This window comes from Amblyomma maculatum, chromosome 3 (genome assembly GCF_055883805.1).
Source record: "Amblyomma maculatum isolate TAMU_Amacu chromosome 3, ASM5588380v1, whole genome shotgun sequence".
In the NCBI taxonomy this organism is placed as follows: Eukaryota; Metazoa; Arthropoda; class Arachnida; order Ixodida; family Ixodidae; genus Amblyomma; species Amblyomma maculatum.
The window spans coordinates 105,717,967-105,737,396 of record NC_139346.1 but is presented as its reverse complement, the minus strand read 5'-3'; the positions used below and the strand labels follow the sequence as shown (position 1 = coordinate 105,737,396).

At 42.8% G+C, this 19,430-nt stretch overlaps 1 long non-coding RNA gene across 1 annotated transcript; it reads left to right on the top strand.

The window, feature by feature from the left end:
• The first annotated feature begins 5,603 nt into the window (after window positions 1–5,603).
• Window positions 5,604–13,716, top strand: LOC146195485 (uncharacterized). The gene is made up of 3 exons (XR_014705577.1): window positions 5,604–5,761; window positions 8,987–9,035; window positions 13,499–13,716. It is a non-coding gene; the product is annotated as an uncharacterized LOC146195485 (long non-coding RNA).
• Window positions 13,717–19,430: the final 5,714 nt, after the last annotated feature.

Sequence of the window (19,430 nt, the reverse complement as noted above, 5' to 3'; positions counted from 1 at the left end):
TCAAATATTTGAGGCCAGATCCATCCTATATTTAGGCTCTTAGTGGGGAAGCCTTCATAGATCCGAAATGGGGCCTACGGCAACAAATCTCTTAGGGACCTACATCCGTCGTAGTGAGGAAACAACGGGAATGCCCACATGCTGCCCCACTCGGTCTCTAGTAGGTTAGCTGACGGCAGGCAGTATATAAATATGAGCTGAATTTCAGCAAGCCGTCGAGAAGACCAAATGAGGCTGACTTACTCTACCGTTTTAAGTCTCACAATTGCTAGAATTGGGCAGGAAGCCAGGCCTGCCAGCATAATACCAAAGTCGGTCCCTTTTAAGAAATTTGAACGCGCGTGAAAAAACAACTGGGCTGTGCGTTCAAATCCAACGGCCATCCCAATTGGGACTGCCCACACAAAACCGCTTTAGATCCCACATGAGACGTGCCGGGAATAGAAACTAGCGCGTCCGCATGTTCCCATGATTTGTTGAGAATGATCGCTCATGCAGCCTAAATGAGGACTCTGGCCGCGAAACATAGAGTTGGCCAAACGGGGCTTCAGAGTCAACGCCGCTGTGGATGCTACATTGGCTGTAGCGAGGCTGAACAAACCATAGTTTCTGCATAGTATTGTACACGCATTCTTTCAGTGCTTGATTTGCATTAGTATTATAGATGATTTGTAACAATTATCAGCTCATGAAGTCATTCAGAAAAGTTTCATGGCATTGGTTCTAGCCCTCACCAAAATTGGGCTAAAAGACTTGAACATCCTTATTGCTCTTCTGAGCGTAGTCACCCTGGACAGCCTACAACTTTCCATGCAGTGTATTCGTTCCAAACACACAACTTCACCACCTTCATCAGGTGGAATACCAAGTCAATTAGTGAAGACTATTCATATAAACTTAATGTGAAATGCTCTGTTGCACATGTTAGAAAGTGTAGACATGTATAAGACAATTGTTTAACTATACCTAAGTAATCATTGCGAGACATTAGCTGGGGCTGCCCATCAATTATCTGTGCCAGACATTATGGGAATAATTTGGGAATGCCCAACTTCGGCTTGCCGCTTTAGAACCGCATCGGTCATAAGACATTACCTAATAGTTGACCAAAATAAAAAATAAACCTTCACCTAGAGCATATGAACAAATCTATCCAAAGTAGGACAATCCGGAAAATTGGGCAGGACCTGTATAGTTGATAATGCGGGGGAACTGGGGGGGGGGGGGGGGGGCATCACATGAAAGGCCACCTGCATTGGTCCCATGTACAATCAATCGGCGTAATTGGCGACCGCCCACTCCAGTCTATATCGGCCCCCGTCGGAGCAGCCGCATCCAGCCCACCGTGGCTGGTCTACTTTCTCCACGTCTGACCTACCGGGCCCCGACTTCTTAGCCCAATTTACGTTTTACGCGTATGTCTTACATCAATAAATCACTGTGGCCTGGTACATACATTATACATTCCTTTTCAAGCACTACACAGATCTTCGGTGAATGCTTTCAGGTACCCCTTTTAATGTTTTACAGTTGTGCCAGCTCCCATCCTTCTATCCTGATGGTTGGTTGGTTTGTGGGGTTTAACGTCCCAAAGCGACTAAGGCTATGAGAGACGCCGTAGTGGAGGACTTCGGAAATTTCGACCACCTGGGGTTCTTTAACGTGCACTGACATCGCACAGCACATGGACGCCACTCCGTTTCGCCTCCATAGAAACGCAGCCTCCGAGGTCGGGTTCGAACCCGGTTACTCCGGCACAGTAGCCGGGCGTCTTACCACTGCACCATCCCGGCCTGAATTGCTTTCCTTGGTTTCTTGCTGGCTGCTCTTCGTCTAGGCTCTATATTCTATTTCTGCTTGCACAGTGCTTTGGTAAGCCGAAACATAGCGGAGAGAAAACAACGTTCGAAGGTTACATGTTGCGTTTCAATCAACGCAGGCTTCTAATACAGTTTACCCTCGAGTCCGCTTTTGCTGAGGCCGAAAATGTGCAATTGTTTATGTTTTTTTGGTTGACAGGTATACTCACGGCATTTATTTTTCGCTACAGAGCGAGAATAGTGTTCTAAATTTGCCACGCACTACGCATTAAGTTTCTCACACACAATGCGGTAGCCTCTTAAAATCCGTGTTCCAAGGAGCTTTCGGATGTGAGTGCATGCTCGCCACCTTGCAGAAATATAAAATTTTTTCTACTCTAGACTGCAACCAGGCATAGTGTGAAATTTTGTTACTATATACACCATTCACGGCAACAGCAACAAGGCAAATAATGATTTTAGCCCCTCACTAATAAACAGCACGAGCGCGCGCACTCGAAATGCGAGTAGCGTATCAGACCCAGCAGGCAAGAGGCCAACGCTGTCGTTCCTATCTCATCCTGTCACATAAAAGGGGCCACCTAAGTTGGCAGCTGCAACGATCTCGGCCATGTATTACAGGTCCGGCAGGTTAGAAAACACTCTCATCAATCAGCACTGCACCTTGTCAGCGGACATCGATCTCGTGCTTAGGCAATACTGATGATTTGGCTACAAGGCTAGCAGCCACTCATTTTCTGGAAATTGATGGAGCTAATGCTGTGAGACATACTGTGTAGCTGTGTATGGCAGTAAACACAAAAGGCGAGTCTAACATTGAAGAAACATAATAATTTCCTCGAGTTCAAAGAGTGCCCTGCTACGCTGAAAGGTGTAGGAAGTGGTTCTTTAGCATCCCAACTACCACAACGTGGGCAATGATGTCGAGACCCGCTGTGGGCCCATGAGGCAGCCCAATACGTGCTTCATGCGGGATTTTGCTCTGGTGTCCGCAGGGGCCTACGTGGGGTGCAAAAGTTTGCGGCGATCGGTCGAATCCGTACAGGCGTGAGACGCCGAATAGGCCTGCCCCCATTCGGCCCATATAGTCAAATGTGGATTGTGTACAAAGATCACTAATGAGCCCTAGCTACCTTTGTAAAGTCGGATGCCGCCATATTTATCAAGGTTTTGATTCTTATGTAGGTTAATCCCTCCACTACTCGAATGGACCCGGCACAGCTTCTACGGAGGCCAGCCCGATTTGGGCTGGCCCACATGTTGTCCTCATGGGCGGAACTGAACATCTTCGTTGCAGCCCAAGTTTTACCACCAAGTGCGAAACATTGAGCGCTATTCTCGTACCTTGTATTCTATACTCAACGACATAACGTACATTTTTCCCAGCACTCGTAAAATGCCGCCATTAGCCGCTTCAGTGGGCAACCTCATTTACGTTAGCCTGGGCGTTTTCTACACATTGTCCAAATTCGTTTTGCATCGACCCTAAAATTTTCAAAAGGGACCCTTGAGGTACAGTTGTGGAAATATGTCACTTAGGCATTGGCACGCCTATATGATGACCAGATGGAAAAAACAGGGGCAACCCTAATTTCTGCTTGGCCGGTTGATTCCTAATGATGCCCTCATGAGTATTATTCTGGCAGCCTCAGCCCGACTTGCCCACGCGGGATCCAGAGGCTAACGTATTCTGTTCTACATGAAGGCATTCAAATAACCTGTTGCTGAAGGTTACCAGGCCGCGTACATAATTTACGGAGACCACTGATGCACATCGCGCTATTCACCCGTACCTGTTCACACTCGCGTCTAGACTGTCCCCTGCACTATGGAGCCTGCATCAACCACATGGGTTTCTTTCACTACCGACATCAGGAAAAAGGACGAGCTATCACCGAGAGAATTAAAGCAAATCATTCCAGAATACGTCCATGAGCACCACAGAAACCGTTTGCATGTTTATACTGACGGCTCAGTGAATGAAGTGATTTCTTCAGGCTCCATGATCATCCCCACAAGAACTACAGACATACAAGCAAGGAAAATTCACCGGACTTCTTCGACAGCCGCAGCGTTAACTGCTGTCAGGCTCCATGGTCATCCCCACAAGAACTACAGACATACAAGCAAGGAAAATTCACTGGACTTCTTCGACAGCCGCAGAGTTAACAACTGTCCAAGTCGCAAATAGGTATATCAGTCAGTAGAGCACCCAGCAGTGGTGTATTTCCGCCGATTCGAAAACAGCCTTGCAAGCCTTACAAGCAGCTCTTATTTTAGAGCACAAGAGCAGGTCGTCGTGGAACTACGAGAACTTCATCATTATGCCATAAATAAAGGACACATAATCTACCAATAGCTTCATGGACACAGTGGCATAGCGGACAATTTGCGCGCGGACGAGGTCGCGCGAACCGCCCAACAAGATGGCGATTGTGTGCTGATCCGCTTTTCCAGGGCACACGCAGTAGGCAGGCTCCACACACTTGCGCGGGAGAGCACGTCTTTTAGAATTCTTGCCAGTTTGCGAACTAACATTTAAAATTCCTGTTACCTTACCTGAAGTACGACTGCCACCTATCCTGCCCCCCCTATGAAGAAACTTTGCTGTGCCGCCTATAGGTTTGTGTAGCGTTCATATATTTTTATTCGTTTGCGATAGGTATCGCAAATAGCCCTTCATATGCAACCTGCGGGTGCAACAAGACTATAGGCCACATTCTTTGTGAGTACCCCATATACACTACTGAAAGACAGTCTCTCTCCGCGTGCTGAAGTGTCTAGATGACACTCACTGACTAAAATCAAGATTCTAGGTCACGGGCCGGGGCGATCGTCAGGGTGAAGATCTCCCAGGCAGTACTCCGCTTCATGAAAACCACTGGCCTGATCGATAGGCTGCGATTTTGCTATGAAGTGAGTGATGTAACCTGAAAGTGATATGACGTGACATGGCGATGATGTGACTATACTGATTTCACCAAATCCTTTTATATCCACTCATCGTATTGTCCCAGTGCAGAGTAGCATACCAGTTTCTTTTACCGGTTAATCTCCCTTTCCTTCCTCCTCCTCCTCCTCCTGCAGAGCAAAATGTAAACCGGTAGTGTAGTGTAAACCAATGATAATAGGTATGTGTCTCTTTTTCAAAGTATGCATGGCTCGTGAAAAGTTTCTAACGAAAAAAGTGCGAAAAACCAGGCCACGACTTCAGTGAAGTCGAAGGTCATGGACTACCATTTGCGCTATATTGGCGAGAGATCCGTCTGAAGCAGAAAAGTGCCAGCCTTTATTTTTACAACGCTTTGCACATATTGCTTAGGTATTTCTCGCCCATAAAGAAAATGCAAAGTGGACAGTGCTCACTCAATAATTTATCTGGAAAGCATTGGGCATATTAACAGCCTTTGCTGAACAAGGCTCTCAGTATTTCTGTATTACCAAAAGACGTATGTGTTACGAAAACCCTCAAATGTATCCTGATAAACGATATGGGTTTCTTATGCAACAATGGATAATAGAGTGCACAGTATATAACTTAAACGCGAATGACCGATATTACTCCATTCTCCCATTGTGTTTGGCAGAACGTGATGCCTAACAAATTCTACCTACATCATACCTAAAAACAAGTAACGAGCTTAAAAAGCACGCTGTCTACAAATGTATTGAAATCTCAACTAAATGTGCTTTGATGACAGCTAGGGCCCTCAACAATGTTAAGCCTGAAGGAAACGTGAATGATTAGTTCGCTGGCGTCACGCATTGTTAACCAATATTATGTTTGTTTGAAACATTCGGATTTGCTATATATGCGCCTGACTGTTGAGACCAGGCACTGTAATCCGCCGACGTCTGAATCGAGTAAAAACGCATACATTTGGAGAAATCATGAGCACTCTGCAGATGCTTCTGTTTTTTGGCCTCGTGATGACTGTTGCGTGAGTATACTGACTGAGAAAGCGGTTACGCGTTTTTTGTTTCACTAAAAGAACGATCTGATTTGTCTAGTCGAGCCCACGACTTCTCTTCCTATGACTGTCGACCTGCTGCTTCTTGGTTTCTCATAATTTCCCACTGCTACCAGGGTTGTTCTGTTACCATTAATATATCTGCCCTTCAATCGACATCGTGAAAGGCCTCGTTCTCAAGGAACTCGGGTGTAGGCGTTGTGACCGAAAAATTCGCTGTATTGTCTTTGCAGGCAACATTTACAAGGTGGCATGAGCGAACTTACCTCGGTTGGCCGTCTTCTGTGACATAAAGCATTCTGTTGATGTGGCCGAGTTGGCAGTAGGTCTAAATTTGAGCTTCTACTTTCAAATCGAGGGTTATATGAGAATAGAACCCACTGCGGTCATTGGGTCCCGATTCTGAAGCGCTATCACTACTCCAAGTGTGCGCGATATGTACGGCTTAGTTTAAGCGGGGCTTTGTTTTAATATCAAATTACCTTTCACATAAACGCATAAATCGACAACCTGCGATTGTTTGCTGACCAGCGCCTAGGATAAAATATAGTCGTAAGTTAAGAAATCAATGAATAAGCAAGGACATGCATGCGAACGAGGATCCGCAATGGTGAGCCTTCAGACGGCATTTATTACCATTGCCATGTCAAAACCTCCAAGAGGCTTTTAGGTTTCACGTTATTATAAATTAGTTACCATAGTTTTTGCTTATGTCTATTCTTTTATATCATCAAAAAATGAACTTCGCTTGTTGCCTCAGCCATTCTGCTCTCCTAAAATTTACATCGATTTTCAGCTTACCTTTTTAATGTAATTTTTCTTAGTTTACATTTCATATTATCTTAATTTCCGCCTTTGTATTATAGTCCTACTACTTTGTTTATTATTTCGAGTATCAGTAGCCTCCCAGAATCATAACGTTCCTTGCAAAAAATACCGACATTTCATCAGTATCTGAGAGTATTTCGTGTGCAGTCCAGTATTATATTGCTTTCTGTCATGCACGCTATAGGTGCATGTCTCTAGCTTCGAGGTATGAAATCATGACACAGTTGGTTTTCCAGATTTTCTGCCCCTCGGAATGCGCAGCTTCTGAGTAGGAGAGGGAAAAGTGCGAAAGATTGACTCTGCGCTCAAAATACGTTTCTAAAAAAAACTAACAATTTCCCACTCTAGCCCCCTAGGTCATTTATACACTGGACTAACACATAAACTTGCGCTAACTGGTGCTAGACATAAATATTAAATACGAATGCTTTTTGAAATCCGAAATGTTGTTTTAGGAAAAGGTGCCTTGCAAATGATCTGTACTGTCTCATATTTTAAGAATTTTTCCTTTCTAACGTTGCAATCCTATACCATGTTATCTTTTATAGACATTGATGTCTTTATACCTAAGCACTGACAACATGCTCCGAAATAATAATGCATGCTGAATAGAATATTGTAGAGTGCATTGGATAAAGCAGTGCAAATCGAGAATTTCGGTTGCTAATTCGGCTTGCTCCTTATTGTTCTTAATAAATTTATTCAGATGTGTTCCTTAACAGCAGATTTTTAAACTTACCGCTCATTAGAGCTCAAAATAACGAAAAAAAGTATAAATTACAGGTTTAAAATCACAATAAAGCAGGATCGACCATCTATGCAGCGCAAGAAGCTGGCAGCTCTGTTATTATATTTTCGCTTCTGCTTCCAACACTTGCGATCCCTTTCTCAACTGCGTTGTGAATTCTATTCAATGCTGTATTGGTTTTCTCTTGTATTGAGAAAGCTATACTAGTCTAGGTTTCGAGCCTTCAGCTTGGCGCGGCCGCACCCAGGTGACGCTGTGACGTCACACCCCACGCGACACTAGGGCGAGAGCTCGGGTACCAACTCAAGTGGTCGGCGTAGCGCGACCGCACCCACGTGACGCTGTTACGTCACACCCCACTTGACAATAGAGGGAGAGATGGGCTACCAACTCAAGCGGACGGCGTAGCGCGGTCGCAGCCACAGCGCAGCGCGTGCCGTAACACCCCACGTAACACAAAAGCGGTCGGCGTGGCACGCTAGTGGCACAGCTAGTGCTCACGTGATACGTGACGTCAGGCACGTTCGTACGGCTTGGTTAAAGCGGAGTTTTATATATGGGCTGGCAGGAGCTGCCTAATTAGGTTTCTCTTTCAACATGGGACTATTATGTCAGAATCAGCCTTCTAGGATCTCGAAATTCACGTTACACATAGAGGCCACTAAGGCACGTTCATACGGGCTGGTTAAAGGGGGGCTTCATATGTGGGCTGAGGAAGAAGAAAAAGAGAAGAAAAACGCTCGGTCACCTGCAGCTAATGCTTTTGCTCAATACTTGGTTCAGTTGCGCTGAACCCTTGGAATGTTTTTCTTTCGGTATTCTGATCCTGAAGCTGTTATTCCAAATGTAAAATTTGGTGGCTAGAAACGAAACATTATCTGGCGGGGAACACCTTTTTACAACCATGAAATCAACGTGGAATTGCCGTTATAGAGCTTCATATCCATGTGTTTTTGTAAATTGCGAATATATAGTTAGGAAGAGCTCATACAGACGCTGCAAAGCAGACGCTCATTTAAAGGGGAACTTCCGGCTCTCTGACGAACGTGCTGCAGCAAAAACCAACAAAGCACGGACTTCAAGATGGGGAGCAGTCGTTCTGCAAAGAAACTCTATCACAGACTTGGAGGCCGGTGCTGCACATTATCAGTTAAAACTATAAAATGAAATGAAAAACTCAAACCATCTCACCAACTGACTCTAGATAGAGCAACGGGTGAATATATAATTACTCTGTGATGCTGGACATTTGTTTTCCTATTGCAAAGGTACAATGCGTCTGTCAGTCATACTAGGCCAAATACATTTACAAATACGGAAGAAGCACAATTTTCCGTCCCGGAGTAGTCAGACTAAATGAAGTCGTGGAGGAATTTTGTTGGTAATTTTTATTTAGTGAAAGAGGAATTGGGTTTTGTTCCTGAGAGAGGTGTGTAAATATTACATTAGCAACAGAGAATATATTTCCCGTTTTTATGTATAATTTAACACCAATCTTACTTAACACTAAATTGCCTGCAATCCGTTGAAATTTTCTTTACTTTGTGCGTCAGAGTAGAAAACAAATTAATGTTTCAATGCCCTCAAAGGCTGTAAATTGAAAAGTGTTTCAATTTCAGCGCATCTTGGAGCCCGGACTATCACGAACACGCCCGCTGCCTTGCTCACGTAAGTAGGTTTTCGTGCAAAACATTATTATGGCATTGTATTCGCTTAATATTTCAAATATGTACGGCAGCTTTATCCTATTTCTGCCTGGCCTAGTGTTCCACATAAGTTTTATTAGACACAAAACTTCATTCTATTTACGTGGAGGAATCCCTAAACTGATATTATTTTAAACGTTTTCAAAGGAAATGCCAGAAAAGGAAGCGTGCACTTTAAAAACTCCGGAAAATTACAGATCGCTGTGTCTGCAGTAAACTAAAGGATCTAACTGAATCATTCGAAGCTGCTGACCCTTCTGGAAAGTTATCGCCAATGGCTGAAATTACCGGACAGAACTTCCTTTGCCACGTAACTTTTAAAAGCGCGAGCAGGAAAAAGTGCCTCAGATACGAATGTATCCGTGATGGATGATTTATTCATAATAAAGAAGCCAACAAATTATGCAAACAAATCTCTCAAAAACAGACCTGTCTTTCAGAATCTTTATGATCGTAATGTGAGCATATTATATCTTCTATCTGGACATATCCTTCATAAAAAATATGTAGGTAACTACAAATGTTTAACGTCCAAAAAACTTAGAACTTAAAAAGAATGTAAAACGTATTATTACCCCATAATTTCACTCATTAAAACTTGTTTGGATACAGGTCCTATCAATAAAAGGGCAGCCGATTTAGCTTATTTGTGGAAAAGCCATGCTTTATTTCGATTTTGGTTCGAGCCTAGTCTTTCGTAATAAGGCTTCATGCGGTAAGAGGCAAAATCGTGCTTAAGAACTGTGGTCGCCACGAACTAGATTGAAGTTTGAAATCACGTTGTACACCCTATGATTGCAATCGACAGCGGTTTCGCTTGGACGGAAATGTTAAAAATATTTGCATGGTATTCCACATTGGGAGAGTCGCAATTAAACAGCCAGGTTTGAGGATGGGGCGATGGCTTAATGTTTTCATCTGAGAAGCTTATATATTGGTACTGCCGCGTATTAAAATTCGCGGTTTGGTGCAGTTTGGCCAAAGATATCTTGTTTTGTTCTGGTGGTGCAGCTGGCCGAAGAGAAACACTATGCAATGATTTCTAGACAGACGCAGAGCCGTTGTGTTTACAGAGCACCTGGAATAGTTTTAGCAGCGAATGTGCGAATATTCGGATAAGAGCCTAATTCCTTCCTTTTTTAGATTGGTATTTGTATAACAAAAGATGATAATTGAATTTTTTGAAAACCCTGGTAAATATTTGTGCAGTGAAGCATCTTGCTAATGTTACTGTGTCATTTTGTGGGGACTCAAGAGAGACGTTCCCATTTGGTAAGTGGGCACAAAGCGAAACCCTTCATATACCGAGACAAATGTCGTTGTTGCTTTGCTTTTTTCTCCAGTGCATACATATATACACGAGGTGTTCATCTGATACAATTACGTTGGTAGAAACAAGCTTAGTTTTTCTCAAGACCCATTCGGTGATTTCAACTTTCTTGAATCTGCAGTTGCTCTGGTTCCCTGAAGCCTGAATTAGCAAAATTTTGCCATACTCAGCAGAAACAGCTCGGTTCGTTTTCATGCAGGGGTTTACAGTAAAAACAAACTGCCGCACAGAATCCCCTCTAAAATTTCTCGCACATTTTTCAGCGGCAATTCCCCACCTTTGCGCAATTCTAGCATAATGTTGCCTACAAATATGTTACGAATTGGGGAATGAACAAGACTAACAGTGGTTGCTATACTTTATTTTCAATTTTTTTTCACTGATAAGATATGGGATATTAGGTTCAGTATTCGAAAGCTCTTTTTTTTTTTAAGATTTCTATTCGATCGCATTCGAAAATTTCAGAATTCGCATACCCGTAGTTCTAGCATAACAGTACCCTCTCGCGCTCGAGTTTGAATTTCGTGAAGTTTTTCTCAGACTACTCCGTCATTATGTGTTGAAATTCACAGAAACATACAGGGTGCAAACGTTAGATGCAGCAATTGCTTAAGCCAATAAACAGTTGTCGTTTTAGGCGCGCTGATAATGTCAATTTAATTTATTACCGCGCAGGAAGCAACCTTAAAAGGGGAGAAATAAAAGTAACAATATTTTGTAGTCATAAAATTCATTTAGTCTCCTTAATGGATTCAGGCTTACATTCCATAGCTGTTCTACTCCTTTGTAACAATTATCTTATAATCTGTTATTAACAATATGCTGCTAACCTCCACTAGAGGCGTTTCCATGACAGGATCAAGATGCATACACAGGAAAAATACATATGTGTATAGTCAAGTTACTGTGAATAGGGCAACAACAGCAGAACCTTATTTGCAAAATACGCACTGAAAAGCAAAAGTCGGTGTAATGGAAACGGATATATCACGCGCAGAAGAACTAATAACAACAAACATTTGCAAAGGAGTGGACTTTTCTCATTCAATATTTGGCGAGCCTTTCAAAAAGCATCTAAAGAATTAGTGGTTGGCAACTTATGTTAATCTCGGATAGCTAGAGGAAAGAAAAAAATTGAGTACGTCTATGCAATCTGTGCTCACTAATAAGCTTAGTATACTTTTTTGTGAATTTTTCCAAATTAGAAAAGGCCAAGTAGAAAAATTAACCTTTGCCGCAAAAATTTGGCCCGATTTTGTATTTTTGGAAGACCATCTTTGCGTAAAGGTTCTATTGGGGAATCGCTACGGCGATACTTGTTATAACTCTATCAAATGCCTTCAGATAAATGCTTTGTACTCGATCAATGAAGTGGTAAGTCGACGGAAATGAACAAATAATGCTATATTCAAATATTGAAAGAATAAGTCAATATAATTGCTAAAAGTTTATGTAAGGTGTCGCGATTGTTAAGGAACGCTTTAACGAATAAACCGAAGTGAGTGCCTCGGATGTTATAGACGAAACATGTGTATAACATTTTAAGTCTGATCGAATAAAAATTCGTAAATTCCTATGTTCATCAACTCTATTTAGTTTCTGTTCTCAATTTCGTAAGAAAATATTAGAGGGTTTCTATTCTGGTTATTATCGTAGAAAGAGTTTTATCTAAGCTATGCGTAATCTGCCATTGTTATGACCATTGGAAAACTTGCACTAGTGATTTATTAGGAATTAGTTCATCTTTATAGCGTTTCCCCGAACTTCTGGTGTACATTGAAATACGCTGCCCTTCATAATAAATGAACTGAAGTCGATTATTCAGATAAACTTTAAGCTATTGTAGATAAATGAAGGGAAAATGAGGGTGCTCGTTATAATACATGAAGGAAAAAAGCCAACAATCGGCGAGGCCAAGGAAAGCTTTGGGGATTGTTATATTCTCAGAGCCTATTAGAATGTGTAGTTTGTGAAACAACTCCGGGCGTGATACTGAGTCCAATGATTCGGATAAAACAAGAAACAAAATTTCCTTTTGCACACGAATGTAGATAGTTAAGGCGAGACGATGTGTTGTTTCAATTATTCCTTTGTAGTTACCACGATTTTGTGGAATCCGTGTTGACTACTACAAATAAAATTGTCCTCTACATAAGTCATGATTTGCTTGAAAATAATGAGCTCAAGAATGTTGCAAGCTTCAGAAATGATTGAAAAAGGGCGATAGTTAGAAGGCCTGTCAAAACTGCTAGATTTATAAATAAGATTTATTTTAGCTATATTCAAGTCAAGGGGCAAAGCACAATTTCTCTATGATATATCATATACAAGCATAGAGTATTTGTTTACCCATAAAGCATATCTTCTGAGAAAAGAATAAGGAATATTGTCAGGGCCACTGGATTATTTAACATGAACGCCAAGCCATAAGGACTGGATGCCAGCTTCACTTATTGTTGTTTGCTAAAGTTTTCAGTACCACCAGCGTTTGTATCATCTCTATCGGGTATATGACATTGTCAGCAATAAAAAACTAATTTAAAGTGTTAAACTTCTCCCCTGAATTAGATTTTCACTTGGCGGCAGCTTATGTTCCATATAGAAGCTTGAATTGGGGTATCACCAAACTTTTTTAGGGCTAGGTTTCAAGAAGTTACTAAGGGTAACATTTTAAAATTTTTTGGCTATCTTTATGGCTATCCATAAAGTTAGAAAATTAGAAGCCATAAAGACCAAGGCTAGCCATAAATTCATTCACTAGCCATAAAGATAGAAGTTAGCTTTAGGATAAGCATAAAGCTGCAAACGGCCGCAAAAGCTAGGTATTAGCAGACGGAGTTAACAGTGGTATGCTTGAATTCAGTGAAGCAGAAACGTAGTTCAAAATAAAATACGCCACGAGAATGAGATATCCCCTAATCGTCAACAGTGAAATGAAGATTGCTATATTGGCGGTTACTGCATGGCTAACTTGACATAACAGAAATTTCTGCTTTATTTAAAAGCATTGTAAATATTAGGCTCTATGGCCTTTTTGCCTAGAACGAATTGTGATATTTTGGTAGCAAATATAGGAAACAAAATATTCTTTTCAGTGCCACCCCGACAAGTGTCCAAGCGGCTGTCAAAGTGGATGCCTTTGCTACCGGAGATTCGATTATCCCAACTATGGATATTGCTTGGATCCATCGAAGAAAATTCCAGATCACTTTCGTAACCTTGGAAAATAGAAGCTAGATTGAAAATGATCACCAATATAATCGCTGCATCAAGCTTTTATATTAGTGCAAGAATAAAACGAAGACAATAGCTTCTCGTTACGCTTATGCGTGTATATATATACGCAGTCGTGCATATGTTTAGCGAGATTTCGCGAAGGTTACAGCCAAAGCGAAAGCATATCTGTTGCTTGTTTCTTTCTTGTTCCCTTTCCGCCCTTGTCTGGCCACTTGCCTGAGAGGAACGTACTGTTGCCCCGCTTATGTCATGCTCCTACCCCTGCCTATTCTCACAGCCAGAATCCTTCCAAACAATGTTTACAAGGTGTCCATAAGCTTATCCCTGTTTTATGTATATCCGAATGACGACAGCGCATTGGCCGCGTTCCTATAGATTCAAAATGTTTCGCAGACTGAGGATCTATGCAATGTCAGAATTGTTGACGGTTACGTTGCTTCCTGATGCGACATTTGAGCGAAGCTCAACAGCTGTTTCAGCTTTTCGATACACTGAGGCACGTGTTTTGGCTCGGGCCGCGCACATATCTTGATCTGCCGCCCCTGATCCTGCGTTCTGGTTGCCGCACAGGGATGGTATTGAGAGAAGACAGCAATTAAGGTATCGGGAGGTCACGGGAGCGCGTCGGCTCAAAGGACCATTGCGGGGCGAAGAGATAGCAGTGACTCAGCTCATGCGGATGACACCGCTAGCGAGTCAAGTCAATGTGGCTTTGCGTTTCGACTTGGGGTCCACGCACCGTGATCCGCTGATGGCGAGTCGTCGCTTCGGCAACCGTCGCCGCCACGCAGGAGGAGCGAGGGGGGGGGGGGGGAGAGGGGGGGGTACACGCAGCGGCGAACGTTGGATGCAGGAGCTCGCGCAAAGGCAGTGGCCTACGTTTTGAAGCAAGATCAGGGTGCTTTAGAACACGTAGCTACAAAAAGATATTTAACCACGAAGATGACGTATTTGCAGCATGTGGTAAATCCACAGAAAGAGTTACCCACATTATACTCGTATGTAATCGTATGAATTCGGAAGTCAATGCAGACGTAGTCACTTTTCCTGAAGCTCTTGGGTTTAGTACTCTTGCTGAAGCTCTTGGGCAATCATTGGCCGGGTGAATGAGCCTGCGGTTGAAGCTAGCAAAAAACGATTGCAAGGTTGGTGGCTAGAAAGCAGAAGTGGGACTTAATATCAGTACTGTAGAAACGAAAATTCAGTAAAAAGAATGGTGGTATAGTTAACCAATCTAAAACAAAAATTTGAGATAGAGCGGAAAAAATGAGCAAGATAGCAACTGCTATACCAAGTTCCAAAGAGGACGCTCCGATATTCCATCCATCCATCCATCCATCCATCCATCCATCCACTCCATCCATCCATTCATCCATCCATTCATCCATCCATCCATCCACTCCACCCGAACACGCGCTGTCGCCGCCACGAAGGAAGAGGAAAGTGGAGGGAGGGGATAGACGCAGCGGCGAACAGTGGCGGCAGGAACGCACGCTGCCCAATGTTGCGGAGCTTGTTACCGGTACAGGCGTTTTAGGTTGTGAGAGACGACGGCGTCAACGACGCGAAACGAAGGACGGGTGCGAAAGAGCTGCAATCTAAAACGTAAAGCACATGTATTTGTATTCCTGTTGGCCACCCATCATACAAGAATATGAATACATGTCCTTCACACACCTCGGCATTCCTAAACTACAATGGGCCACTCTTCCCTCCATTACTGGGCTAATACGCACACGAGGAATGAAGAGCTACTTCAGCTGGTCAGCATACCACCCATGCGACACATTACCAGTGAAGTAAAAATACGAATGCGTCCCAACTAGAAAACAACGTAAGTGAAGCAGATCATCGTATAGGGCAACCGAACCAACACTGATCAGAGGCGCCACTAATCGCACGAAGGCCAGAGATACCTATTAGTAGGCGGAAAGGGTTGTCTGGGCATGTTATAGAACCGGGAATGGCTCTCACAAGACCGCTGAACACAGTATAAATTTTCACTGACACTACAATTAGAAATGATATGGTGACTGCGGCCTCGGCTTCTATACCAACGCCCCAACATAGCGGACAGCACACATGCCACCTACCTGGAGGATAAAGTTTGCATGTCGGGTTGCTACACACACACACACACACCCACACACAACACGTATATATATATATATATATATATATATATGTGTGTGTGTATATATATATATATATATATATATATATATATATATATATATATATATATATACATATTTATACACACACACACCCACACACACACACAACACGTATATATATATATATATATATATATATATATATATATATATATTCTAGGGGTGTGTTTATTCAGTCGACGCAGATGGATCCAGCTGGTCGGGATGAACTCGCAGCGGGGCGTAAGGCGTAGCGAATCACACAGACAACGACCAACTTCTTCGTTCTTGAGAGTGGCAGCATGCGAAGCATGTCAGTGGCTATGAGGATGAATGTTACCACACTACAATATATATATATATATATATATATATATATATATATATATATATATATATATATATATATATATATATATATATATATATATATATTTAACCCTAACCGGCACGTTCTGCCAAATATATAGAGGCACATATCGATGTAATCGCAACCGTTTGCCTGTCAAGGAGCCCCTCGCACGACAAACAGAGCTCAGCTTCAGAGTCGTCGTACTGCACTACTCCCGCACACCGTCGTCTCAGAGACTACATGCCGTAAATATATATATATATATATATATATATATATATATATATATATATATATATATATATATATATATTTACGGCATGTAGTCTATATATATATATAGACCACATGCGACAAACAGAGCTTAGCTTCAGAGTCGTCGTATTGCACTACACCCGCACACCGTCGTCTCCGAGACTACATGCCGTAAATATATATATATATATATATATATATATATATATATATATATATATATATATATATATATATATATATTTACGGCATGTAGTCTATATATATATATATTTTCGGCATGTAGTCTCGGAGACGACGGTGTGCGGGAGTAGTGCAGTACGACGACTCTGAAGCTAAGCTCTGTTTGTCGTGCGAGTGGCTCCTTGACAGGCAAACGGTTGCGATTACATCGATATATGCCTCTATATATTTGGCAGAACGTGCCGGTTACGACACCAATAGCGCAATTTAGACGTGTGAAATGGCCGCCCGCTCTGTGCTGGCACTATGCTGTCAGGTGCTACTTCTCTCTACAGCGGCCCCACCGGCGGTCATTCTCGTTGTACAGCCTGTGAATCGGGGCATCTTTGGCGGCACCGATGATGCAGACATCGAAGACGTGCTCCCTACAGAAAGTGTATATTACCTGCGCTTTTTTCGAATAAACTTCAGTTGTTAGTCAGCGCTTGTTCGTTATTCTCCTCTCTGTTTGTCCCAAGTAGCCGCGCTGTTTTTTTGATCTTGCAATGCACCAACTTGCTCTGATTTCCGTTCTTCTACAGAACTCGGCAGTAAGCATAACTTATGGGGCATGACCTCGACGCTTGGGAGAGTTGTTTCTATATCGCGGCTATGGTAGGCGTCTGGGTTCAGACATACAAAAATCTGACATCCTAGAATATGTGCATAGAGATGCTCCGGGATCTCTTTGAGAAACCGATCGGAGGGCTCATGTCGCTAAAAAGGACTCGTCATCGCTAGCACAGTTGTTGACTGTACCTTATCTGTAGCACGTACAAGACGTCCTAACTCCATTTCGGAAAGTGGACAACACAATGCCCGTGTCTGAAACGGTGGGCCACATCCTAAAGGGAATTAACCAGGACGCTTTTTAATTGCTAGCTTTGCTTTGCAAAGATTATACGAGGGTCGACTCTGTCCTCGAGGTATGTCAGCGGTTTGCGCTACTAAACATAGTAGCATTCCACTTTGCTTTGACCGCTTGCCATACAGAGCTGCAACGTATTCGTGCAAGGTTTGCCAACACTATAGCAGCTGTCCCACCCGGCAAACTTGAAGAGGAATGCGCGCAGAGTTGGAGTCTGCCACTCGTTATCCTCAACCCTCAGCTTGTGAATGGTACTATAGGCCGCATCCAAGTTGTCTTTCGGCAATATTTCGCGAACGTGGACCTCAAAGCGAAAGCAAGCATCTACTTTCGAAAGCCATATGCACAGCTTTCTTTACAACCCAGCGTTCCAGTTTTGGCTGCTGCTACTGAGACCTTGCCGACTTAATGCCGCTGTACGAAGCAAGACTGAAGAAATAAAATCTTAAATATAGTAGAGGTAAGGTAGCCCGAGAACTGCTGGAAGCACTCTATACTACAGAAAAAATGGTAGTGATTGTGTGAGCACATCTATTTCAATGCGTAATATGAAGGACCTTTTAAATTGACATTTGCATAAGTACTTCTCTCGAACACGTTTTTGGTTTCTTCTCTCTGGAGCTCATAGCCTAGAATTCACTATCTCCTGCGAATAACAGCCGCAAGTTGTCCCTGTCTAACTGCAATGAGTCCGTTTCGGCGCCTCAACCCTCAAAGGGAATTTGCACAAACTATCCCCCCAACAAGTAGCCCCGTATAAGGTGTGGACTGGAGAATGAACTACCTCAGGAAAAGCAGTGAACTGACATGGATGTTAACGAGCTAATGGTTATGAAATGCAAATTCATCTCGAAACTTCAATATTGGATTCCAGAAGAAATCTATTCTTGTTTTTGCATTATTACAAACTTAGTGGTTTCTCCTTGTTCACAATCTTTTGTCAAAACTTTTATCTTGCTGGGGATAGAACCGAGTGGTGATTTTTGCAGTCTTGCAGTGTCGAGGAACAATGCACTTCCAGACAACGGCGCAGCCATTGTCTGCATCGTTGACGGTAAATTTGAGCCAGCCATTCGGATCCTCATTGGGCCACAAGTATTTCATAGACTGGTGGCCAAAGAAGCTGTGTAATATTTGGTGGCCAATGAGACTGTGTAATATTAGTGGTGTTTAGAGTGTCACGCACAGGTGATTTGTTGCGAATAGAGCGGCTGTCGTGTTGCAAAAAAAATAGACACCTGGCTGCGAAAAGTTCGTTAACGGCGAAATGAAGGGAAAAGTGCCGACGATCTCACCGCATAATTCAGCATTAAATATTTTAAGGATGCGGAAGAGCTGACAAAGGCCGAATTAGGTTATTGCGCCCAAGACATTGCTCGCGATCCGCCAGCTTGCATCGGCACCGCGATTGTATTCATTGTCTTAGCAGCAATAAAATTGATGCATTGAATTTACTAAGAAAAACCACATACGTCATTGTCCGACCGAGAAAAAGCTGTTAAGCCCACTGTTTTTAGGTTTGCAGACATACTGGCGCTTCGGCTAATACTTAGTTGTAGTAAGCCAGTCTTAAAGCCACTCCTCAGTCGTTGAGTTTTACAGCAGCCATTACATTCGAAGGATGTTGTGCTCCTCCAAGCGCCTCCCAACATAACTACCTCTGTTCAAGACGTCCTCCACTCTGCATATGTCGGCCTCCTTTTATGGCAACCCTGCTGCTTTGTGGTTACCACCAGATTACTGCTGGGCTAGAACATAAATTGAAGACGATACAGTGAACTCTGCCAAGGATAGTGACACGTATAGCCTAAAGACACAAGATGGGAACAGAGTGGGCCACGGGACAAATGCAACTCGGAAGAAAAGTTTATTGAATCAAACAGAAAACGAATAAACATGCTTGCAGAGTATTTCGTAGAAATTCATTATCAGCTTCA